Raw genomic sequence first — 27,475 nt, forward strand, 5'->3', positions numbered from 1 at the left:
TTATGAATCTAAACATGTAGATGCTAGCCATATCCAGGAGCTGGGGGCAGGAGGGCAAGTCACAACCTTTGCCCCTTTTTTTGAACTGTCAGTTGAAAGTCCATTAAATTTCTTGAACAAATAAAGACATTTCAGTTCAAGAAATATGTCTATGCTCCTTAATGACCAAACATACTACAACTTCTCTGAAACCAATTCCTTATTTGACCCATAGACCGCAGATGTGAGCACTGATGACTGATCAGCAGTCAGGCTGCCGTCATTGTCTTTATCCCAGGACTCTTAGATACGGTCAAGGTCGATCTGGAAAGAAAAAAAATTAAGTAATTTAATTACAAAATTGGACTTAAGCCATGAATTAAGACAAATAAAACTGATATTTTACTTTAATTTTTAAAACTTAAATGAATCTCATTTTTTGTCACTTGCCATTGCTACTATTGAGCAACCACTATGCATTCATTTAAGTTTTGCTCACCAGGACAAGAATGGTGTGCTAAGATCTTAGGGGATCCCTGCTCCTTCTAAGGTGACCTTAGCAAACCCGGCGTGTTTAGGTAAACATGCAGATAAATGACCTCAAGACTCTAAATGTACAAAGTCTCCTAATTCCGACTCCACAAAACTGGATATTTGTATTAGCACAAACAAGGGCTGGGCTCGTGTATCTTTTCATTATTTGTAAAGAAGGGATTTGCTGAGTAAATGAATGGTGTATGCCAAATTTATGTGGGGGGAAAAAATACAGCCTATTGAATCCTTCAGTAAGTAATTACACTTTTTAAATATTTGTCAGTGCTCCAGAGAACTACATATTCATAAATCATTGATACATTAATTGGAAAGCATTCTTATAGAGTCATCAAATCTGATTCCCTCAGGACACCTGCTAGGCAACGCTTTGCTATCCTAGGCCTCGTTGCTGTGTCTATTTAAAAGCGCTAAACCTTGTACTGATGCGGTTCAGGTCAGCCTGCCCCCAAATAGGCCAAAGTGACATATGGATTATTTGGAGTTGAAGTTACTATAGAAACAGCTGGTACAGGAAGGACACTCTGACCCTCCTCTCAGTTCCCATGAAAGTAGGAAGTAAATCTCCCACGTGAAATGCACCGTCTCTGCACCAGGAAGCAGGAAAACATCCTTATCAGCAAAGATAGGGAATTCAGGGCTGAGAAGGCTATGTAAACACATTCTGCTTAATTCCTTCCCTAATTAGTACCCAAGCCTGAGTTTCTTTGTCTTGTCAATTTTTCACAGAGTCATTGTTTCTTTATTTAAAAGGTATAAAAATGCCTGCTTTGGTCATTTGTTTGGGTCCTGAGCTATGAGGCCTCCCAACGTAAGTAATTGAACTTTTTTTTTTTTCTTTTCTCCTATTATTCTGTCTTGTGTCAATTGGCCAGCCAAAAGAACCAAAAGGGGTCAGGGAAAATATTTTTACAAGATATCTAGAAATCAACTTAAATGAATGAATGTTTCAATAGAAGTTTTTTAAGAAACATGACCACCAAAAAACATACAATAAAATACTTTCCTGTTGTTGACTCCTACCTTACTTTTGGGCAGGTTTGAGAAAGTTAAATGTGAGCAACCAAGACCTTGGAGTTTGGGGAGTTTTGTTTTTTGTTTTTTGTTTTTCTTTTAAAAGGCACACTTGCATCATATTGAAGTTCCCAGGCCATGGGTCAAATCAGAGCTGAATGCTTGATTCAGCAGCCTATGCTAGAGCTTGTGGCAATGCTATATCCTTAATGCTCTGAGTGAAGCCACGGTTGGAACCTGCATCCTCATAGAAACAACGTCAGGTCCTTAACTGGCTGAGCCACAACAGGAACTCCCCAAGACCTTAATTATGCTTCCTAGGAGGCTTAGCAAAGTGGGTAACATTCCCAGTGTCAGTAGCTGAAAGGAGACATGGGCCAGGCAAACACTAAGTAATAAATCCAACTCCGTTCCATTTCCACCCAACCACATCTATCCTTGGTAGTGTTTGAAGAAGGTCGCTAAAATTTTTGTCTTCGTTCTTTTTAAATTTGTCCTTACTTATTTTATTTTTATTCTTTGGTGTTCTAAGTCCATTCCCCCTTTTAAAATTTTTCAAAATAAGCATTTATCCAAGGAAGCCAATATTTGGGAAAATTTCATTGCCAGAGAGTGAACATACAGTGCTTTTTTTCAGTCTTCACTTTTCCAAAATGTTCATTTATTTTCCTCTTAATCACTGCAGAGGTGGATATGTGTATTTTACAACATGAATCATAAATAGTGAGAGTCAAAAGCCTGGGAAAGTTGCAGACCTGCTTCAAGTTCAGTAAAGGAACCTCTATTCTTAGATTCATTATAGAAATACAGGGGTTATATTACTCTTTTCAAAACTAGCTTTCATTAAATGGATTTTTGATGAGTTTTTAGTTCTAAGAAATGTGTTTCTGTGTCCACCAATAGCTATTTCATTAATACCAAGTGGCGCATGTGCCTTAAACTACGGCAAGACCTATTTCCCAAATTCCATGGGTGGAAGATACTAGAATGTGTATACTAGGTTCTCAAGTTACTACAGCATGATTTCATTTTGTCTAAAAGGCTGTGCCACAATAGGGAATGCAACAACAAGGGTTAATGTTCAAACTACTTTGAGTGTGCATATTTTAACAAGATATGATTTAAAATTCTGAGAAGCACAGATGGTTGATCAAGTACAAGAACTGTGATGGATGGGAGATCACATATGAGGGCTGAGCCCAATCACAAACATTAAATACCATTTGGATTAGTGTTCACGATAACGTTGTTTTGGTTATTCTGCTACAAGAAGTTAATGGCTAATGGTGTTACAGTTCAAAAATACATCTTCTATTTTGTAAAAGACTCATCCTCTCCACTTTCCTTCCTTCTTGTGGCAGAGTTTAACAGTAAAGGGTGCAAGAAGTTGAGTAGCTTTTCCCCACTCATTCTAGAGGCTCTTTCCAAGAGTCTTTGTGATATTGTGGTTTATAATAAGAAATATATATTTGGAGTTTGCTGGTGGTCCAGCAGGTTAAGGATCCAACACTGTCACTGCTGTGGCTCAGGTTGCTGCTGTGGTGCAGGTTCAATTCCTGGCCTGGGAACCTTCTCATGCCAAGGGTACAACTGGAAAAAAAAAAAAAGAATATAACACATTTATTTGTTGATCATTCCTAAAACTCTTGGTATTTCCTGTGATGAGAGAGATAAAGGTGCCTTTTGTTATATTAATGAGGTGACTTTTGGGAAACATCAAAGGATGGGGTTGGTTGCCAGGAGAATTAACCCAGTGATTACTGGCTTAGAACTTCCAGTCCCAGACCCCTGACCTCCAGGGAAGGGAGAGGTGCTGGTGGTTGAGTTCAATAACTAGTGGCCAGCAATTTAATCAATCACGCCTTTGTCCTGAAACCTCCCTAAAAACCCAAAAGGACAGGGTTCAGAGAGCTTCTGGTTGGTGACCATGTGGGGAGAGTGGGGAGTCCCGAGAGAGTATGGCATGGATATTTTGGTTCCTAGTGTCATCTAAAGATAAATAGAAATTACTTTACTTGAATTAAAATAAAGGGAATCATTTCATTCTCTGCCTATTCAGATCCTCCCTGATCCTCTGGGGGATGTAGCTATCATCCTTTGCTTCCTGTGAATCACCACAATTTCTGAACTTCTAATCCCCTTAGTGCCTGTGCTGTCATTTGTCCCCTGTCTTGTCTTCTTAACATGATGTAAAATCATGGAGACTATGATATTTTGTCCTCATGCATTGTTCATCAAGTCTCTCCAGAAGCTTGTATAGGAAGGGGGAAGACAAAGAAAGGACACATGAAAAAGGACACATGAAAAGATACTCAACATCAACTGGTCTTGTGGTAGAGTTTGATGGTAAACAGCATGAGGAAGTGAAATGCCAATCAAAACCACAGTGAGGTAGCACTTAATGCTAGGATGGCTAAAATTAAGAAGACAGACAATAGCAAGTGTTGATAAGGATGTGGAGATCCTGGACCCCTCATTCATTGCTGGTGGGAATGCCACATGGTACATTAGCAAACAGTTTGATGGTTCGTCAAAATGCTTAACACAGGAGTTTCCACTGTGGTTCAGCGGTTAACAAACCCGACTAGCATCCATGAGGACATGGATTTGATCCCTGACCTCACTCAGTGGGTTAAGGATCCAGTGTTGCCATGAGCTGTGGTGTAGGTCGCAGACGTGGCTCAGATCCTGCATTGCTGTGGCTGTGGTGTAGGCCGGCAGCTACAGCTCCAATTAGACCGATAGCCTAGGAACTTTCATGTGCCACAGGTGCAGCCCCAAAAAGACAAGGAAAAAACAAAACAAAACAAAACAAAATGCTTAACACAGACTTATTATCTGACCCAGCTGTTCTGCTCCTAAGTACAGACCTAAGAGAATGAAAACTTACATTCAAACAAAAACTTGGACAAAAATGTTCATAGCAGCATTATTCATAATATCAAAATGTGTAAATAACCTAAATCACTGAATACTATTATTCTATTATCTGGAAATACTATATTATCCATCCAACTGATGAATGAATAAACACAATGTGACAATAGCCATACAGTGAAATATTATTCTGCTATAAAAAGAATGAAGTACTGGCACATACTATGACATGGATGAATCATAAAAATATAATGCTGGGTGCTAGAAGCCAGTCATAGAAGACCAGGTATGGTACAATTCCATTTATGTGAAATGTCCAGAATAGGCAAATCCATACCACAAAGACAGAAAGTAGAAGAGGTTTCTTTTTAGTGTGTTGAAAATATTCTAGAATTAGATTATGGTGATGGCTGCACAATTCCATGAGTATACTAAAAAAATCACTTTAAATGGGTGTATCTCATACTATGTGAAATATAAATATAAATATCAACAAAACTGTTAAAAAGAAAAAAGGAAATTTAAGATCAAATCAGTTAGACACGCTCTTGAATGTAAATACTAATGTAATGCATAACATTCCCCCACAGAAATAAGCCTCATAAGAGCAACATTTTCTGAAGGTAACAAATTTCCTTATTTTACCCACTCTGAGAATTAGAATCTTGAATCTGATAGATAAAAAGGAGGCACTAGGTTCAGAAAATCATCCATAACTACACATATGGATGTGGGGGAGAATGAATTCAGTCCATGGAGTAAAAACTAAATGTAGTTTACAGTATACTTGACTTGAGCATAATTATATACCCCAAACAATAATGATACAGAGCAGGAGGAAATTTGAGTCAGTAATTTCTGCCTTCTCCTTTAGGAACAATGTACAAGTAAGAAACGATTTTCTGTGCTGGTCCTAGTGGGTGTTTCTATGCATCCGTGGTGCTCTTCCCTCAATGAGCTCAGTTCTCAGATGTCGCTTTCTTGTTGCAGAACCTCTATTATTTGCAAAAATTTCTCAGCCTCTGCTCAAACTTTACTTATCCTCTAGGACTTGATCAGCAGCCTGCCTAAACAAACATGAACCCCCAAAGGATCTACCAATAACTTTTTACTGCCCCTGAAATGGCTTCTGTTTTCCTGCGTGCACATGCGGAACCCCCCCACCCCCAGATGGCCCCGGCTCTTCCGTCTGTCCCTTTAGGTCCTGCATTATCCCCCATGCTGAAGCCTGTAACATTCCTCTGCTTGGAGCAGGAAGAGTAATTTAACTCAACCCGCCTTGGAAGCCGTGATTAGAGTCTTCTTGCAGATGTTCCTAGAAAGACACTAAGACAGAGGTTGACCTTAGGTGACAATTGCTTGGACTGCCCTCCAATGCTTGGGATGGAGGAGAATTGGGTTGCTGTATGGGCTTCTTCTTTCTTCTTTCTCCTACCGTGTTTCTCCTTGATCTCATGCTTCCTGGGCTCTTGGTTCTCCAGTGCTGCCATGTCTGCCCCAGGAATTCACATCCTGAATTTTGCCTCAACTCTTTGGGACTGGAGCAGAGAACTGGACACAGTCTTATTAGTCAGAAGGAAGGAGAAGGAGAGTGACAGTCAGACGATCTATCAGGACTGTAATACCTAGTATCCCCAGAATGTAAGTAGAGTTCCTTCCATGGCACAGTGGGTTAAGGATCTGGCATTGCTGCAGCTGTGGCTTAGATTGCAGCTGCAGCCCGAATTTGATCCCTGACCCAGGAATTTCCAAATGCCATGGGTGCAGCTGAAAAAGAAAAAGAAAAAAGGAGTTGGGATCAAGACTATACTCTGCTGTATAGCCGCCCAAGTGCCGATGGCAAAAATTTTAACTGAGCTAAGTGGTTCCACGGCAACTCTGTTTTCCATTTCACAGCTGGGTTCTGAATGCTTCTTGACAATCATGTTCCTAATCACTACATGATTGCCTTTCCATCCTTCGCTGCAGCTGTAACAAGCCTTCGTCACTTCTCTCAGCTCCCCACCTCCCCCTCCCCCCACCAGAGGCTTTTGCACTTTCAACGAAAAGGAGATATTATGGGATGTGACCTCTGTCAGCATCCTTTCCTTTGGCTCAGAATCCCTTCCTCTGCCCTGATTTGGGTCACCGTTCTCCTTGTCTTAGAGAAGGAGTCCCAGACACCGCCAAAAATCAGCCCTCTTCCCCTTATGGAGATGCACGGATGGGGAGAGCAAATGTATAGTGTAAGTATAAGCATTTAATTCATTTTCATTTATCTGGGCAAAGAATGTAAGACAATGCCTGCCACATGATAAAACCTAAGTGGAGTTCCCGTCATGGTGCAGTGGAAACCAATCCAACTAGGAACCAGGAGGTTACAGGTTCGATCCCTGGCCTCTCTACATGGGTTAAGGATCCGGCAATGCCATGAGCTATGGTGTAGGTCGCAGACGCAGCTCAGATCTGCCGTTGCTGTGGCTCTGGCATAGGCTGGCAGCAACAGCTCCAATTAGACCCCTAACCTGGGAACCTCTAAATGCCGCTGGTAAGGCCCTAAAAGGACAAAAGCCAAAAAAATAAAAATAAAATAAAATAAATAAATAAACCCTAAGTGTTCACTATTATTATCATTGTGTATTAATATGAATGTGTATTATATTATGTATATTAATTAATGTGTAGTAATTAATGCATGTTACTACCAGTAATAGTTAATTTTTTTTCTTTTTACAGCCACTCCTGCAGCATATGGAAGTTCCCAGGCTAGGGGCCAAATCAGAGCTGCAGCTGCAGGCCTACACCACAGCTTGAGGCAATGCTGGATCCTTAACCCACTGAGTGAGGCCAGGGATCGAACTTGCATCCTTATGGATGCTAGTCGTGTTTGTTAACCCCTGAGCCACAACTTTGAGGAACATGGGATCGGGAAACTGAACAACCGACATATTTCCCCACGTGAGAAAACATCAAAGAGAGTGGCTCCAATCAAGGAAGTAAGGTGGATTAACAGAAGGATAGAGGGATACACAGGGGAATAGATACGTGATGAAATGTTGAGTAGCACTTGGTGGTGATAGAAAGGTATTCAAAGTCAAGTTCTTTCAGCTTTGCTGTATCAATAAAATTGGTTAGGCGTTCCCGTCATGGCTCAGAGGAAATGAATCTTACTAGCATCCATGAGGACACAGGTTCAATCCCTGGCCTTGCTCAGTGGATTAAGGATCTAGAGTTGCCCTGAGCTGTGGTGTAGGTCACAGACACAGATCTGATTTCTCACGTTGCTGCAGCTGTGGTGTAAGCCAGCAGCAACAGCTCTGATTCGACCCCCAGCCTAGGAACCTCCATATGCTTTGGGTGTAGCCCTAAAAATGTAAAAGACGGAAAAATGAAATAAAATAAAATGAAATTAGTTATAATGAAATGCTGGGGGAGGGCATGCATCCAGAGGTGTCACTCCTTAAATGATGAATGTCATGAAAACTTCTTGAATATCTACTACGCTAAGCACTGAGGTGTTACGGTGAATAGGAAACATGTTACCTGCCCTCATGGGGTTTACAATCTAGTGGGTGAGGCGGATCCACATGCTAATCCCACAAATAAATATATAATTCTGAACCAAAGGTAGGGGTTGTGAAGGAAAAGGAAGGCATGTAGTGAATATTAGAACAGGGGGAACTGATTTAATACCAGGGACATTTCCTTGGGAAAGTGACATTTAAGATGACACCTAGAGCATAAGCAAGGGTTAGGCCATGAGTGGTGATGGCAAAAAGTTTTCCAAGTAGAACCACATGGGCGTGGCTGTTTTTAGACACTAAGATGGGACCTGTGTGTCCATAAGGCTCAGAGCAGGGGGGGTCAGCAGGGGCCACGTCATACAGACACAACATGGGAGAGATGTGCTCCCTGGGGGTGGGGGAGAAATGACAATTTGAAGTCACTGACAGCCAGAGTTGGAGGGAGCAGAAAGGATGCATAAGCAAAAAGGGCTGATTAGGACAGTAGTGAAGGGACAATGCAGCAGATGTGCTGAGGGAAACTTGGTTGTGGGATGGGGGGCGGGGCGGGCCATGAGCAGCCAGTACCTGAGCAGCCAGGGTTCCAGCTCCAGTGCTCATTCAAGAAGATAAACTCTCTTCTATCTAGAGTGTGACATCACCAAATTTTCAGGCCCCCAAGCCTGAGCCTCTCCCACATCTCACCTCATCTCTCTGTGCCACATCCTGTGACCAAACCCCGTGGTCAGCCTAAATCCTCAAAGTGGCGTTTTCTTCTTCACTTCCCCCAGTGCCATCTCTACTTCCATATGCGCCATCAATTCCTAGCCCAGTAGGACTTCTGCCCTTTGACTCTCCCGAAAGAGTCTTTGCCAATAGCCTCCTTGTTGCTAAATACTGTGGGTTCTTTTCAGTCCTTTTTCTACTTGTCCTCCCAGGAGCTTTTAATTCTGTTGACCACACTCATCATCTTAAAATGGTTTCTTCCATTTCCAAACCTCTAGTTTCCCTTCTTCCTCTCTGACTTTCCTTCTCAGTCTCTTTGTGCATTTTTTTCCCTTTGCTCATCCCATAAATGTTAATAAGACGCCTGCCTTCTCTTGCCACTTCTATTCCCTGGATGGTCTCATCTCTGATACCTATGGCTTCAGTTTCCTTCTGCTCTCTTCTAGGATCTAAAGAGAGCCGTCCAATACAATTTTGGTGTTTTTTTTTTTATTTTTTTGCTTTTTTTTTTTTAAGCCCACACCTGCAGCATATGGAAGTTCCCAGATTAGGGTTCGAGTCGAAACTACAGCTGCTGGCCTATGCCACAGCCACAGCAATGAAGGATCTGAGCTGCGTCTGTGACCTGCACCTCAGCTCACAGCAACACTGGATCCTTTAACACTGAGCAAGGCCAGGGATCGAACCCACATTCTCATGATCACTAGTCAGGTTTGCTACTGCTGAGCCACAACAGGAACTCCCTCCAATACACTTTTGTGAGTGTTACGAGTGGACTTGTCTCTAACCCCCAGGTCTCATGAATATACTTTATTTGGAAATGGGATCTTTGCACATGTCTTCAAGTTAAGATGAGATCATACGATATTATGGCGGGCACTTAAATCCAACTGTCGGTGTTGTTATAAGGAGAAAAAGATTTGGAGACATGTACCCAAGGAGTAATTCCATGTGGAGATGAGAACAGAGATTGGAACATGCATGGATACCTAAGGACCACCAAGGACTGTTGCCAACACCAGAGGCTACGATAAAGTGATGGAGCAGTTCTCTCCAATGGCCTCTAGAGGGAGCATGGCCAGCTGACACTGTCGTTTCAGACTTCTAAACCCTCCAGAACCATGAGAGGATGAATTACTCTGGTTTTAAGCCACGTAGTTTGTGGTAATTTGTGATAACAGCCTTAATATAGTATTGATGGAAACGTTTTATATCTGCATTGGCCAATATGGCATCCACTGGCAACATATGTGGTGAATGAGCACTTGAAATGTGACTGGTATGACTAAAAAAGTGCATTTAACGGGGGCTTCCCATTGTGGCACAGCAGAAACAAATCCAACTAGTATCCATGAGGATGCGGGCTTGATCCCTGGGCTCGATCTCTGGCCTCGATCAGTGGGTTGGGGATCCTGCACTGCTGTGGCTGTGGCTGCAACTCCCATTCAACTCCTAGCCTAGAAACTTTCATATGCCTCGGGTTCGGCCTTAAAAAAGAAAAAAAAAAAAAAAGTTCATTAAAATTGTTTTTCCTTGTAATTAGTTTAAATTTAAAGAGCACCACGTGACTGGTAGCTACCATCTTGGACAGCTACAGCTCTAGATCTGCATATCTTCTGTCTGCAGAGCTGCAGGGCACTTCCTCTCAGACATCCCACAAACGTCTTCCCCTCAAAACAGCTCCTCCTCCTGTCTCAGGAAAGATGCCTCTTTCGCAACCCCAAACCGTGAGTGTCCTCCTTGGCACCCCTTCTCCCTTGGCCCCCACGTGCAGCAAGACACCAAGGCTATCTCCTATTTCCACTCCTAGGGACCTCCTAGGGAAGGGCTTCATGTGGCCCTTCCTGATCTGGCCCTCCCTTTAGCCACCATCACCCCGAGGGAGTCCTCACTAGAACCCCCAAAACTAGATTATGTGCCCCTTTTGCGCTCTTTTTTTTTTTTTTTTTTTTTTTTTTTCTTTTAAGGCTGAACCTGTGGCATGTGCAAGTTCCCGGGCTAGGAGTCAAATCAGAACTGCAGCTGCTGGCCTACACCACAGCCATGGCAATGAGGAATCCAAGCCACACCTTCTGGCAACTCAGGATCCTAAACCCACTGAGCGAGGCCAGGGATCAAACCTACATCCCCATGGACACTACAGGGGATACTTAACCCACTGAGCCACAACGGAAACTCCCCTTTTGTGCTCCTATAACACTGAACTCTCCTCCTACAGGAATGTTAACACTATTGAAATAACTCCTTTATCGCTTCTCGGCCTTTTGGCTAAGATCAAGTGTTGAAATAACTCCTTTGTTTTGTCTGTCCATCCATTACTGGCTGTTTCTGCAGTATCTAGCATGGTGCCTGGCATAGAGTGGGTACCCAATACATATTTGATAAGTGAATGAATGAATATGAATGAATGAATATAACTAAACAGTAGAGGATGTCAGAGGAAAGTGCTAATATTGTTGCTAATTATAGCTACGAAAAACATTAAAGAATAGATTAAAATTTTGCTTAGGTGGTATCCAAGTGATACTAATTACGGTTATTTATGTGAAATCTTACTTTTTATGCCTAATTACCATGCAGCAAAGCAAGGATTATGTATATCATTAGATGTGTCAGATCAACTTGGTTGGGTTTTATTTCATTATAAAAGTGAATTACACACATATGCTTAGACTACATAAATTACTGTGGATGTAGCTGGTTGTCTCTTCCCACCCTTGATAAAGTTTCTTTTCTCTATCGCTCATTCCAATAGTATCTGCAACATCAAGGGCACCGTGAAAATAAGTGATGGGAAGAGAAATGGGTGATCACTTATGACCATGGAGAATACAAAGCAATTACGAGCTGATTATGATGCTGATACTGCTGATATGTTATTCATCATTATAATGCACTTGACAGCCACAAAGGGTTTCGCCAGCATCGTTTTATTTAGTCATGTCTTCAACCCTGTAAATAATTAAAATTCTCCAAGTTTTAGTGATTTGTTCTAATACATGTCAGTGTCAGGAAAATAGCCCATGTTAAAACAAGTTTGGAAAGAATGGACCCCAAAGCTAATTACATTTTAAATTACACTTACTAAGGGGTTCCTGTTGTGGTGCAGCAGAAATGAATCCGACTTGTATGCATGAGGGTGGGGCCTTCTTCAGCCTGTTAAGGACCCAGCATTGCTGTGAGCTGTGGTGTAGGTCGCAGATGCAGCTCAGATTCCAAGTTGCTGTGGCTGTGGTGTAGGCTAGCAGCTGTAGTTCCGATTTGACCCCTAGCCTGGGAACTTCCATATGCCACAGGTACAACCCTGAAAAGCAAAAAAGAAAAAGAAAAAAGAAAAATTTTACTTACTAAGGTTTGTATCAAGCATTTTTTTATACACATCTTATCAACAACAGCCCAGCGATTTTGGCATTGCTATTCTCTTCTTGCAGACAGGGCAACCAAGGGTCAGAGAGGTTGACAGAATTGCTCAAGGTCTGAAGAATGGTAAAAAATGATTTTATGTTTTTGTTTGTGTTTTTCTTTTTAAGGCCGCACCCGCAGCATATAGAAGTTCCTGGGACAGGGGTCGAACAGCAGCTGCAGGCCTATGCCACGGCCCCAGCAATGTGGGATCTGAGCCCACAATAGCAACCGCAGCTAACATTAATGCAGTACCCTTAACCCACCGAGCGAGGCCAGGGATCAAACTTGCACCCTCACAGAGACAACGTCAGGTCCCATGCTGAGCCACAATGGCAACTCCAGTAAACAATGATTTTTGAACCCATGCTTTATTCCACTCTGCTGAGTTTATGCCTAACAGTCTATGTTTTCTTGGGAAAGTAGGAATAAAGACATCTTTCCAGTCAGGAGGTGCTGGACTGTATCTGCAAAACAGCTCAAAAGATATGGCTCCAAATATCGTCTGTAGGAGGAAGTAAAGATCCTTGACTTTGTTAATGGCTGGACTATAATTCTTGGGTCTTGCTTGGGTCTTGCTTGCCAGACTCACAAGTGAGGCTGTCTTGGACCCTCCAGTCCAGCCCATCTGCCAGATGAAAACCAATGAGCAGTCAAAGGCTACGTGGAGCAGAATAACTGCACCTCTGAGCCCTGCCCTGATTCCTTGCCCACGAAATTGTTTTAAGCCAGTAAGTTCTGGGGTTGCCTGGTACGTGACAAAAAATAACTAAAATCTGCTTTGAGTTCATTTTGTAGTTTCCTTCTCTTCACAGTGCCAAACGGATAAACAGCCAAGGGCCAGGCTAATAAGTAGTCGTAATGAAACAAACCAACTCTCCAGTCTTTCATACAGCAATTCGCACATACACTCGCACACACACAATTCTGGAAAACTTGTATTTCAGGCAAATAGGCTTTCAATAGATTGAGTGGAAATGCCACCCATAAAATAATGTTTCCTTTGAAAGTTATCAAACACTAATAAATAGAAAATTAAAAAATAAAAATTCAAAATTCAAAAAGGAAAGAAAATGTCCATGAAAGCACAGCTGGGACAGATAGGGCATTCTTTTCATAATTCCATTTCCATTTTCAACCCTCAGCAGATTTTTGGGTGTTCAACTCCAGTCTGAAAAAGAAACAAGAGCGAGACCTGCTTTCTCTCCTGTCTTTACACACGTTTGATCACGCTCAGATGTGCAAGGTCTCTCCCGTTACTCCAGTTTACCTTCCAATGATCCTAAGAGGAATGTGGCATTTTCCAAAGATCCATCGTGCAGTGTGGGGCAGGAATGCAGAGGAGTTGAGTGGACAGGGTGTGGGGAATGATTGCAACCTCAGCGGACAAAGCAGTTCCCCAAACTGAGCATTTTGCCCAATGCACATGCTGCAGCTGTTTGCAAAGGCACCCGCAGTATGTCTGACACGGCAAATCATACCGGTGATGTCAGGCTTCTTTCTTAAACAAAAGTGAAATGTGAGAAGGTGAAAAATTACACAACTGTTGGAAAATGTTTTCCCTTATTTCAGGAACTGTATTCTTAAACAACCACGTTTTTCCGCACTCAGCATCTCCCCCAGGTCTGTGCAAGTCCATATTCCTTTACAATAAATCTACCTATTGGGTCTCTGTTCTTGGTTAAGTCACCCAGTCATGTGAGTCACTGACCAGGGAAAATGACTCTCAGGCACTAAGGAGAACCTAGTTCATTGAATTAGACATTGAACAAGAGCCTAGGTGAGCCCTGGCTCTGCCTGGGGTTGCACCACACCTAGACCACTCCAGCCAGAGAAGGAGGAATCGTGTGTTTAATAAGCTGGTCAGAGAGGGATCGTTTAAAACCATAATAAACCCCATTCCTACATATACCCATATGCCAACCACAGAAACTAGGTGTGCAAAGTTGAGCCCCAAAGTGCAAACGAAAGAGCAGAATGATGTAAACTGGGGAGCCCAGCTCATACAGTGCATTTGCGCAAATGAGAAAAAGTCTCTGGGGGTGAGGGAATTAGGGCAAGAAGCAGGGGTAGAAGTTCCAGGGGCCTATGTGCAGAGCTGAGGAAGCTGAGCCATGGATTTGGCCCCCACTTGCCCCACCCTCCAAGCCCAACTCCCCACCCCTGCTCCTGGAGTGAAAACAACAGTGGTGGCCTGGGAAGAAGTAAAGGAAACTTTTTTTTTTTTTTGCTTTTTAGGGCCACACTTTCAGAGGTTCCCAGGCTAGGGGTCCAATTGGAACTGTTGCCACTGGCCTACAGCACAGCCACAGCAACATCGGATCCGAGCCACGTCTGAGACCTACACCACGGCTCACCGTAATGCCAGATCCTTAACCCACTGAGTGAGGCTGGGGATCAAACCTGCATGCTCATGGATGTTCCCACGGGAACTCCTCAAGGAATTTTTCTATGTCTCCCTTCCCCCCTTGTCCTGGTAAAATCTATCTTTGCCTCCTTCTCCCTCCATAGTTTCAGTTGCTGACACTTGGTAATACTTTTTTTTTTTACTCTGTCACCTAATCAATCTGAGGGCTGACAGGTAACTATCTTTACCCCACTAGGTACATGGCAGGTGCTCAACAAGCCCTCACTGAAGGAATGGATCACTCTGGGGAAGAATGAACACAGCCTTCTGACATTCATATCTCATTTTTCCCTTGCTCTAAACTAAGAGTATGACCTCACCTCCCCCGACGGGAAAAAAATGAACCACTACACACTTTGTTCTCCAAAGCAGAATTCCAGGTTGGAAAGGGGAATTCTTTTTTTTTTTTTTTTTGTCTTTTGTCTTTTTGTTGTTGTTGTTGTTGTTGCTATTTCTTTGGGCCGCTCCCACGGCATATGGAGGTTCCCAGGCTAGGGGGTCGAATTGGAGCTGTAGCCACCCGCCTACACCAGAGCCACAGCAACGCGGGATCCGAGCCGCGTCTGCAACCTACACCACAGCTCACGGCAACGCCGGATCCTTAACCCACTGAGCAAGGGCAGGGACCGAACCCGCAACCTCATGGTTCCTAGTCGGATTCGTTAACCACTGCACCACGCCGGGAACTCCGAAAGGGGAATTCTTGAACACGGGGACCCTTGTGGGGGTGGGAGCCGAGTCCTTGCTGGCACCATTTTCCTTCCGCCGTCCTCCTGGATACCATTCCCGAGCAGACCCTCTCCCCAGGTAACACCTTGGACCAGACCATCGAGAGAAGGGGAGCATCCTTTCTAACCCCACAGAGCCCTGTAACCTACAGGGAAGGGGCTGCCTTCCCAGCTCCACTTGAGGACAATATTGGAATCAGAGCACAGCCACCAAAACCACTTTCCCAAGGCAGAGCTTCTGGACCACCCCCAGCCTGGCATTATAGCGTCCTGACAGGCCACAGAGACAGCTGCCCAATGAACCCATCCCTTTGATGTGAGGGGCCACCTGTCAATGGCCAAACAAGATATCAGGCACTGGATGAAGGGCCATTCCAATGGTCCACACGGTGTCTGTGGTTGTCGTTGTTTGTTGTTGACATTGAATTGCATGATTCCATTTACACGAAAGATCCAGAATAGGTAAATCCACAGAGATGGAACAGAGTAGTGGTTACGAGAAGCTGGGGGTAGGAAATGGGGAATGACTACCCAGGGGGTGGGGGGCTTCATTTTCAGGTGATGAAAATGTTTCGGAACTAGATAGAGATGGTGGTTAGACTATCTTGTAAATGAACTGAATGCCATGGAATTGTATACTTTAACATGGTTAATCTATGCTATGTTGATTCCACCTCAATTTTTTTAAGTAAATACCAGAGCGAGAGTGAGAGACTTCTATCAGGTTTCTGGCTTCACCTAAGAAACCAGAATATCTGGCAGTGCTAGCCACATCCCCAAGTGGCACTGATCAGCTGGTGCCAAACAGCAGCTGCCACACTGAGGGAGGGGCGCTTGCCCTCCATGTTGTCCTTCACCCAGGTTTCATCTGAGTTTGTGACCCCAGCCACTACCCACAAGGGGGATACTTATTTTTTGCAGAGAGTTAGCAGAGTTCCCCCCGAGCTCCAACTTCGGATGAGCTAAGATCCTAGGTCAAGGGTGAGAACACAGCTGGGAGAAGACAATAGGGAAGGCCAGGAAGAAATAGATACCAGTGAGGACCTGTGTTCCTGGTCACTCTGCCTAGAGCAGCTTCTCCTCTACCCTCCCAGCCTCCGCATCCTCCCACCCAGCTTTCATTTCCTTCCTGGCTCTCACCATGTCCTGACTTACTTTGCATATTAGTTTCCTGGGGCTGTTGTAACAAATGAGCACAAATTGGGTGGCTCAAACAGCAAAGTTTGAGTTCTCACAATTCTGGAGGCCCAAAGCCCTGAATCAAGTTCCTCAATCAGGGCTGCACCATCCAAAATCCCTAGGGGAGGATCCTTCCTGCCTCTTCCAGCAGGGTGGGTCCAGGGTTCCTTCACTTGCAGCTGCATCACTTCCATCCCTCCCTCTGCCTTCACGTCACCTTCTTCCATCTGTTTCTATATATTCAATCTCCCCTCTCCTTTTCTTGTTAGAACATCAGTCATTGGAGTTAAGGCTCATCCTAAATCCATGATGATGTCATCCTCAGATCCTTAGCTTAATTACATCTGCAAAGACCCTTTTCCCAAATAAGATCTCATCCATAAGTACTAAGGATTAGATTTGGACCTAATTTTTTTTTTCAGGGAGGACCACAACTCAACCCATTTGACTGTGTACTTTTCTTTTTACAATGTGACTCATGTTGTGTCAGCATCAGAGGGTGGGGACGCTGCCCATGTGTTTCCAAGTTGGATCCCCAAGGCCTAGAATAATGCCTGGCGAAAGGTGACTCAGTAAATACTTAGAGAATGAAGGAATGAGGCAGCTTGTGTGTGGGATGCTGTTGGCTCAAGCCAAGTCAGCCACTCACCAGTTCAAAGGGAAGGTCCAAGAGCAATCTAGTAGATGAAAGTCAGCTGCAAATATCAGGTAGACCCAAGGATGAAGGTCACTGGCTATCCAGGAGCTATTAGGGGAAAATGCAGAGGGCTTCAGCCAGACTAGGAGGTTTGTCATTGAAACCCGTTATTGTTAGTTACCAGTTGTTGGATCTCATCCTCGCCTGTGTGGATGACCTGCACTGATGCAGATTCTTAGCACGCCAGCTCAGGGATTCAGAACCCTGGTGGCTGGACAAAGAAACTTTAGGAAGAGTGAAGATTACCTCCCACCCCCGGTGGGGTGCTGGCAGTAATTCCAGCCCAGGGATTTACTCACTGGGTGGAAGGACACTCAACCTGTGGGCACCAGCCACCTGTTTCAGAATCACCTGGAGGGTATAAGTCAAAACTTCACATTCTTGGGCCTCGCCCCAGACTTTTCCAACCAGAAAGAGGGCTAGCCCTCTTTCCAACCTAGCCCTCCTGAAAGAGGGCTAGGGTACTGTCGAGGAGCCAGTGGACCTCAGTCTCTTATACCGTAACCCCTGGGGTTTTTTTCCCCTCCTCCATTGTCGACATCCCACAGGATTGCTATGGCCACTGTCCTCACTTCAGGCAGTTGTGTCAGAGTTGGTTGGCCTGCCTCAATTTCTTGCCTCTCTATTTTCTCTTTTATACTGTCACCAGAGTTAAAAAAAAAAAAATAGAGATGGCACTATTTCTGCCCCCTAAACCTTTGAATGGTTTCTCCATCATTTAGCAAGTAGATACCGCTAGTTGCAAACCCAACAGCCATTTTTCCCTTATTTTTTTCTAATAGAACCCTGATTTCATCCAGGCATAGAAGGGAAATGTTCTCACAGAAGGTGGGCCCTACCCCACCACAAAGGACTAATTGTGATGGCTGTCTAAACAGTCTTCATATTGTCGTTTTGCCATTTGCCAGAGATTGGTTCAGAGAGAGGTAGGTCACCCAGTTCTGTCCAATGAGACATTACAGGAACATCCTGGGGGCTTCTTTGAAAGATCCTTGATCCTGATTTTTCAAAAGAGACAAAAAGGAAAAATTCCCCCATTTTCCCCTCCGTAGCAGCTGCCTATGGTTCCCTGCAGCAAGCACATCCCTTGGTCCACTGTGGTTTCATGTGATTTCAACTGTATCCATAGTGGATATTCTTAGTTACCAGTTGTTTATCTCATCCTCTCACCATTGGTGAGGGAGGAATTCCTACCCTAGAGTTCTGGGGGTGGCTGAGCGCCCAACACTGGACAAGATGAGGTCAAGGCCATTTATAGTCACGTATGCTCATGCCTGGGAAGGGGACACAGCATACGATGCAGGACACAGGGCTTCACTAGGGATCAGAGCCATCAAGCAGGGCTGTGGGAAGCAGGATTTGTAGTATCAAAAGTTTGGGGTGCCCCATGGTTCTCCCGGGAGAATAGGATAGTCTTGTTCAAATAACTCCGTGGTCTGGCAGGAAACTGAGTCTTACTCAGGGATAAACAGCAGCAGGACCTATTCCCAGGATGAGGAGAGTTGTTTGGCTAGTGGACCTTATCTGTGGGAGCAGGGTGGGGAGGAGAACCAGCCCTCCCAGCTTCAGATATCAAAGCAGCACATACTACTGAATATTAATTTCAAGCCTGGCACCACAACGATGGGCATTCTTAAGTGCTCCTACTCACCCTGAGCTGACAGCATCCCACCTCAGGCACACACACTATGCTTCTTTACATCTTGGCCTTTGAGTCTTCTCCTATGCCACGCCTGCCACCTCACACACCGGCATTCTTTGCCCTTCCAGCTATGGGAACAGTGGATGAAGACTCCAGAAGCCTCAGTCTTCCAAGAGGGCAATCCTGGCTATATTCTGGGCACTTTCCAGTACATCCCAGCAAAACTTAGCCCCTGGCACCCACAGCAGAAGCTCAATGACACATCCTTGTATTGGTTTTTCCTCCTTCTCTGCCTCATGTCCCCAGTTCCTCCCTCCCAGTTTCTGGACCAAATAAATGATAAATGATACATTTATCATTTGTAAATGTATCATTTATAAAGTGTATCATTTATAAATGATATCAGGCTCTACTTTGGAGGGAATCTAGAATAACGTCCCTTCCTTGGACCTAGACACAGTTTTATGAAGAAATGATGTCATACCTTGAGAGGACAAAGTTGAGGATGAAAGCCAACATGCCCAGGATGGCAGAGTGGAAATATGAGATGAGTTGGGGGCCCTGGTGACATCCCTGAGATGCTAACCCCAAACAACTCCTCCCTCCATTCTTGTTGGAAGGAGATGATGGATCCCCACTCCATCATTTAGGCCACTTTCATTGGAAAACCCTAAGTGATCCACAAGAATTTCCAGAACATCCATATCAATAGCAGGCAAAAAACCACTTGAATTTTGGGCAAGAGAAGCCAGAAGTCTCAGATATGAGGTCAGCTGGAAGCATCAGCTGTCACAGAAGCATCTCTCGGGAATCCTCCAGAAGGGGAGCACAGGAGTCCAAATGTGCCATCTGCCAAAGCCAGTCCCCAAGTCTCAATATGTGGCGAGCATAACTATTTGTCATAACTTTGGCCATTCTCATTCCATCTTGTTCTCTTCAGCTGTCACTTGAATTTCTCCAGCATGATTCCAGCCCACATAATTGTAGAGGGAATTCTTCATCAGAGTTGCACAAGCACAATTATAGCCACGAATGACTGAGATTCTCATGACAACAGCCTCTGGAAATCAACCACGTTTGAGCGTCTCAGCTGCGTGTCAGCTACTGCCATGCAACTGGCATGTAGGGTTTTGCGTGGAATCTGTAAACCATTAAATAAGACGGAGGCTCTGAAAACATGGTTCCCTGGTGCTCTCTGTACTCAGCAATAACGTGAGAGATTAGAGATCTATTTTTACTCTTTGGAAGATACTAATTAGCATTTAGCTGATTTACCCCAATTAGGCAAATAGTTGTTTAATGAGAAATCTTCACAAGTTAGAAGGCTCACATTACCCTCCCAGAGGAATTAAAGAAACCCCCACAAAGCCTGGTGGGGGAGTGAGAACAAGTGTCTCCTATATATTTATAGGGATTTACTAGCATGAACAATTAGCATCCATTTTCGGATTTGAGCTTGTTCTCGCTTGTGCTCCTAACAATACCTACAGAAGTTCTAGGCACTCCTTAGCTCTTGCTGAATTGTCTTAATTGCGGTCCTATAATCCTCACTGAGCAGAACTGGGGGTACAATGACCAATAAGGCCACCCTGTCTTCTAGCCTTCAGCATCAGAGCTGTTTGACTGGAAGCAAGACACAGCCCCTCTATGACTCAGTATCCTCATATGAAAAATGAGGACCGTATACCCAGCCTCAGGGTCTCCAGCCTGTGCTGGTGCACAGAAGCCCACCCTTTGGAGGGCCCTGAGCTTGCGTTAATGCTCTGCTGTGGCCACCTTGAAATTATTAATAGTTTGTTGTTGTTGTTGTTGTTTGTCTTCTCTAGGGCCGCACCTGCGGCATATGGAGGTTCCCAGGCTAGGCGTCCAATCGGATCTGTAGCTACTGGCCCACGCCACAGCCACAGCAACTTAGGATCCAAGCCGGGCCTTCAAACTACACCACAGTTCACAGCAATGCCAGATCCTTAGCCCACTGAGCAAGGCCAGGGATCAAACCCACAACCTCATGGTTCCTAATCAGATTCATTAACCACTGAACCATGACGGGAACTCCTATTAATACTTTTTGAACAAGGGGTCCCACATTTTTATTTTTCACTTGGCCCCACGAATTGCACAGCCCATCTTGGGGACAGAAAATTACACACTGTGGAGACTTATAAGGGTTAAATAAGAGAATGTATTGAAAGTATGGAACATAAAGCTTTACATAGGATAAGTTCTCCAAAATGGTATAACCATCCCAACTAAGTAGTTAAATCCAAAACAAATGTACTTTCTGAAGGCCTCATACCCACCTGATCTAAGAACAATTAAATTCTGCTTAACTTTGGAGTTCCTGTCATGGCTCAGTGGTAACAAACCTGACTAGTATCCATGAGGACTCAGGTTCCATCCCTGGCCTTGCTCAGTGGATTAAGGATCTGTCTGGCCTTGCTATGGGCTGTGGCATAGGCTGGCAGCTACAGCTCAGATTCAACCCCTAGCCTGGGAACTTCCTTATGCTGTGGGTGTGGCCCTAAAAGGAAAAAAAAAATTCTGCTTAACTTCCTTTAAAAAATGCTGTGAGTACATTTCTGACCTCAATTCTGTATCTTAATTTTCTTTTGCATGGGGTGGGGCCTTGAGGGGGTTGGTTGTTTGTTTTTTATGGCCTCACTGGCAGCATATGGAAGTTCCCAGACCAGGGCTTGAATCCAAGCCACAGCTGTGACCTATACCACATCTGCAGCAATGCTGGATGAGCCAGGCTAGGGACAAAACCTGTGCTCCATAGCAACCCGAGCCACTGCAGTTGGATTCTTAACCCACTGTGCCACAGCAGGAACTCCCACATTTTAATTTTCAAATAATTAACATGGTCTGTTTTATTGCTTGCAGTCACTTTTGTCAAAACTTCCTCCTCTTCACAGCTCCTGCTTGCTTAAGTTTTTCGGGGCTTTTTTGGGGTTTTTTTTTTTTGGTTTTGGTTTTGGTTTTTGGTTTTTAGGGCTGTACCCATGGCATATGGGGGTTCCCAGTCTAGGGGTCAAATCAGAGCTACAGCTGCCAGCCCACACCACAGCAACAGGAATGCAGGATCCGAACCAAGTCTGCGACCTACACCACAGCTCACGGCAACACTTAACCCACTGATCGAGGGCAGGGATCAAACCCACAACCTCATGGTTCCTAGTAGGATTCATTTCTGTTTCTGCTGCACCACGATGGGAACTCCTGGCTTAAGTTTTGACCAAGGCCTTTGACCAGACTGATCAGATTCCCAAATACTTAAGTGGTTCTTTCAATTCAATCACTTTCCTTCCTTGATTGAACCAATTAATTTTCCCCAAGTGCTTTCAGAGGTAAGCCACCCAGAGAACAGCTGGGATTACAAGTGAAGACGTTTCTTTGGTTTCTTATCTCCACAAAGTGATAACTTTGATATATGTCCACAGTTCTGAAATCCATCTAAAAAATCGGAAATAAAATTGTAGCCAAAAGATTGGGTTGCAAAAGCAAACCTGAAACTGATGTGGGGCTCTCTGCAGCCTGTTTAGAATGATGCTCTGCATGTGACATAAAATACCACATATAAACTGAATCTTTCTCAACTCAAAAGAAAAATTCTGAATTCTGAAGTACATCTGACCCCACGTTTTTGGATAAGAGACTGTGGCCCTATATCAAGTTTACATCATCCTTTCACAGCTTGCGCCCCAACCAACAAAGCCACACAGTAAGCACAGGTGCTGAAACTGGGAGAGGTACTTGCACACACGAGTTGTGTTCATCATGGCATTATTCATATTAGCTGAAAGGTGGAAGCAACTTAAGTGTCCATTGACAGATGAATGAATAAACAATGAATAAACAAAATGTCTACACACACAATGGAACATTAGTCACCCTTTTTTAAAAGAGTAAATTCTGACACAAACGATAACACAAACCTTAAAGACATTACACTAAATGAAACAAGTCAGTCACAAAAGGACAAATATTAAAATATGTGAGTTGAATGAGGTACCTATATCAAATTCATAGAAATAGAAAGTAGAATGGTGTTGCCTGTGTTTAGGGGGAGGGGAAATGGGACTTTTGATTAATGGGTAATGGGTTTGGAGATTGGGAAGAGGAGAATGTTCTGGAGATGGGTGATAGGAGGTGATGGTTGTACAACACTGTGAATGTACTTAATGCCACTGGACTGCAAATTTTAAATGGTTTAAATGACAAAGTTCATGTTATGTGCATTTGACCACAATAAAGAAAAAAGGCAGCTCTGGAAGAGCCACAGTCAGCTCATGGGTGCTGAATCCCATCTCCACCTGCTCTGTATCATGGGCACCCTGTATCCCTGGCCTATGTCCCAGGCCACCCTGGAACTGACCAGCCCTCTCCACCACCATGAGCATCAACTACCTTCACAGAAGCCCTCTAGCCAGAAGCTGCATCTGACCCCCACTCCTGGCTCAGCTTTCATTTGGCTTCATCTCCTAAAGTCTCACACTGATGAACTGGCAACAGACCCATTTCTAGCAAGGTACCAAAGCACACACACATGCCCTGGCCTTATAGACGTCCCAGACCCAGGATGGCCCACAGTTGGTAGTTCAGGTCAAATATGACTGAGAATCAGCCATGAGACCTGGCCATGGGGAGCACTGGTGTTCTTGACAAGAGCAGTTTTGGTGGACCAGCGAGAGCCTGTTGGAAAGGGCTTCAAGAGAAAGGGGGGAAACAACACAAGTGCCCCTCCCCAGACGAATGGGTAAGTGTGGCACATCTACACAGTGGAATACTAGTCCACCATGGGAAGGAATGAAGTACTAATACTTGCTACAACATAGATGAGTCTTGACAACATTCTAGCGAGTGAAAGAAGCCAGTCACAAAGGATCAGGTATTGTGTGAAATGTCCAGTATCAACACTCCATAGAGACAGAAAACATATCAGTGGTTGCCAGAGACTGGGAGGGTCTTGGAGGAGGCAGAAAAGGAGAATGACTGCTAAATGGATGTAAGATTTCCATTCAGAGTGATGAAAAAGCTCTGGAGCTAGGCTGGTGATGGTAGTCAAACATTATGAAGGCACTTGATGCCACTGAATTATACACTTTAAAATGGTTACAACACACAAACGAACCTTTCCACAGAAAAGAAAATCATGGACTTGGAAAATAGACTTGCAATTGCCAGGGGCGGGGGAGTGGGACGGGTTGGGAGCTTGGGATTAATAGATGCAGACTATTGCCTTTGGAATGGATTAGCAATGAGATCCTGCTGTGTAGCACTGGGAACTATGTCTAGTCACTTATGATGGAGCAGGATAATGTGAGAAGATAGAATGTGTACATGTATGTGTAACTGAGTCACCATGCTGTACAGTAGAAAAAAAAAGGTGAAAGTAAAATGGTGATGATGGTATATTTATGTGTATGTTAGCACAATGGAAAACTGAGAAAATAAGAGGAGAGAGATTGAAGATAGCAAAAATGGAAATTGTACTGTAAAAATGAGAGAATTAGAGAAGGGGTTCTAGGCCAAGTCAAGAAAAGTGTGTGTGTTAATGGGATTGAATAAGTAAAGACAAAGTTGATTCAGGACAGAAGGGAAGGAACTGTTGGAGAATGACCTTGAACAGAGGAGAAAGGTGAGATCTTTCACATGAGGCAGGGGGTGGTCTTTGCCAGGATCCCAGGTGTTTCACCCATAGGAGAGGGGGGAAGGGAGAGCGTGTGAGCAGAGATGCAGCTTGCAGGTGGATAGATTCAGTGCTGGGAACCTATGGAAGTCTCTCGCTGAGACATAGGAGGCAAGGTCTTCTGCTGAGACGGAGGACAGGGAGCAGATATGAAATAGTCATCTCTAAATGGAAGAGTGGTTGAAGCAGGAAAACACAGTACAATCGCTGCACTTCATTGAGGTCACTGTTGTTCGTTTCCAATGAGATATGTTGGGCATCATGCTCCCGCCACCTCCAGCCACATGAGGATAGGCTCTGAACAGGGAGCAAGTGTGTTTAGCCAACTGTGATGATAAATTTTATTTTATTTATTTATTTATTTATTTATTTATTTATTTATTTTTGTCTTTTTAGGGCCGCACCTGCAGCATATGGAAGTTCCCAGGCTAGAGGTAAAATTGGAGCTGTAGCGGCCGGCCTACACCACAGCCACAGCAACACTGGATCCGAGCCGTGCCTGCGACCTACACCACAGGTCACGGCAACACCTGATCCTTAACCCACTGAGCAAGGCCAGGTATCGAACCTGCATCCTCATGGATGCCAGTCAGATTCATTTCTGCTGAGCCATGACAGGAACTCCAAATTTTACATCAAGTTGGCTGGACCTTAGTGCCCAGATATTTGGTCAAATATTATTGTAGATGTTTCTGTAAGAGTGTTTCTGGATGAAATTTGTGTTTAAATCATAGACTTTGGTAAAGCAGATTGTCTTCCATAAAGTGGGTGGGCCTCATCAAATCAGTTGCAGGCCTTAATAGAAGATTGACCTCTCTTGATCAAAAGGAATTCTGCTGGCAGACTGCCCTTGGACTTGAACTGAATCACCAGTCAGGCCACCCAGCAGATTTTGGACTCGCCAGTCTCCATCATACTATAAGTCAATTTCTTGAGAAAAACCTCTTTCTATAGAAACACATCCTGTTGTTTCTGTTCTCTGGAGAACCTTGACTAATACAGCCAAGTACAATGAAATAAGAGAGGAGAAGGGACTTGGGTGTTTAGAGCAACTGAGGGGGACTTTCAGCTGGATAAGGAGGAAAGTGAGGGCTCAAAAGGGATGAGATCAGGAGTTCCTGCTGTGGCACAATGGGTTAAGAATCCTGCTGCAGGAGTTCCCATCGTGGCTCAGTGGTTAATGAATCTGACTAGCATCCATGAGGATGCAGGTTGGATCCCTGGCCTTGCTCAGTGGGTTAAGGATCCGGCATTGCTGTGAGCTGTGGTGTAGGTTGCAGATGTAGCTCTCATACTGCATTGCTGTGGCTATGGTGTAGACCGGCAGCTGCAGCTCTGATTAGACCCCTAGTCTGGGGACCTCCATATGCCGAAGGTGCAGCCCTAAAAAGAAAAACAAAAAAAGAATCCTGCTACAGCAGTTTGGATCACTGTGGAGGTGCGGGTTTGATCCCCTATCCAGCACAGTGTTAAAGGATCCAGCATTGGGGCAGCTGCGGTGTAGGGCACATCTGGGGCTCAGATTCAGTCTCTGGCCCAGAAATCTCCATATGCCATGAGTACGGCCATAAAAAGAAAAAAAGTAATGGGGTCAATGACTAGTGGTAAATTCAGTGGACTGTGATCTCTGTGGGCTTGAAGGATTGTTGGAGTGGGCCCTTAGAGGGAGTTATAAAGTCAATTCTGGATCCTTTCAAATTAGCATAATGCAAAATAAATACTGAAAAGGCTGTGTTTCCATTTTTCTCCAGAATAGCAATTGCAGGACTGAGGCTCCAAAGGCCTGGTGAACTGTGCCCCACTGCCCTCCTGGAATCAGGTGGGAGGCAGCCTCAGAGTAGGGGAGGGATGGCGGGGAGAAGGGGCGGCCGTATAGGGACAGTGACAGGGCAGGGCTGGAGCAAGAAGGGCCTGAGAGCCACCCAGGGACATTCCCATAGCCCTGCAGAGGCCAGTGGTAATGGAGAATTCCATCGGGATGCCTGCCAGGGGTCATCAGGGCTGGAACCAGAAGCCCAGGGATGACAGCCCAGAGCTGGGAGACAGAAGGAGGCTGTGGCCAGGAGCCCAGGCAGCAGGGGAGGCGCCAAGCTCCCTGGGAGCCATCAGCATACACAGAAAACACAAGGTCCTACCCACAGGCCAAGCAAGTAGACACCCATCTCCTAGGCCAGCTCTGAGAACAGCCACCCACTGCAGGTGCCCCAAGTCTCCGAAAGCTTCTCCCTGCCCCAGGGATTTCTCAGGAGGAGGAGGGTAAGAGGAGGAAAGGTGGAAGTAGGAAAAGGCCTGATAGGAACTTTGGACTTTGAGGTAGCTAAGGAATTTACTCAAAGGAGGCTTTTGTTTTTAACCAGACAATATAGAATTGCCTTGAGGGGCAGGACTAGTCTTCTGGGGGGAAATGAAGCAAGAATGTTACGGGGGTAGTTCCCACAGAGAGGAAAAAAACACTTTTAGCAAATTCCAGAAATCTGGTTGAACAATGACCCTGAATTCTGATGTGTGAACAGGGTGAGTTTACATAACAGAACTACATATGTTGAGAGCAAATTGACAGAATCACAAAATAGGAGTTCCTATCCTGTTGTGGCTCAGCGGTAATGAGCCCAGCTTGTATCCATGAGGATTCGGGTTCCATCCCTGGCGTCGCTCAGTAGGTGAAGGATCTGGCATTGCCGTGAGCTGTGGTGTACGTCACAGACATGGCTCCGATTCCACGTTGCTGTGGCTGTGGCTGTGATGTAGGCCAGCAGCTGCAGCTCTGATTCAACCCCTAGCCTGGTAACTTCCATATGCCGTGAGTGTGGCCCTAAAAAAAGACCCCAAAAAAATTTTAATAAAAAAAGTAAAAATAAAAGAATCAAAAATAATCCCTGAAGGGGAAGAAGCTTTAAGTCATCCAATCCAGTTTTACAACCAAGAGCGCTATTGCGCATCAGAGACAGCTGGCCTTAGCAACATTGCTCATTGTCACAACTAGCCATGGAGACCAGGGATACTTCTCAGCATCCTACCTTGCACAGGGCAGTCCCTCACAACAAAACATTATGCCCACAAGGTCGAGGTTGAGAAGACTTTGTCGAACCCCTAGTTCTACC

The sequence above is a fragment of the Sus scrofa genome, chromosome 16 (genome assembly GCF_000003025.6).
Source record: "Sus scrofa isolate TJ Tabasco breed Duroc chromosome 16, Sscrofa11.1, whole genome shotgun sequence".
NCBI lineage: Eukaryota > Metazoa > Chordata > Mammalia > Artiodactyla > Suidae > Sus > Sus scrofa.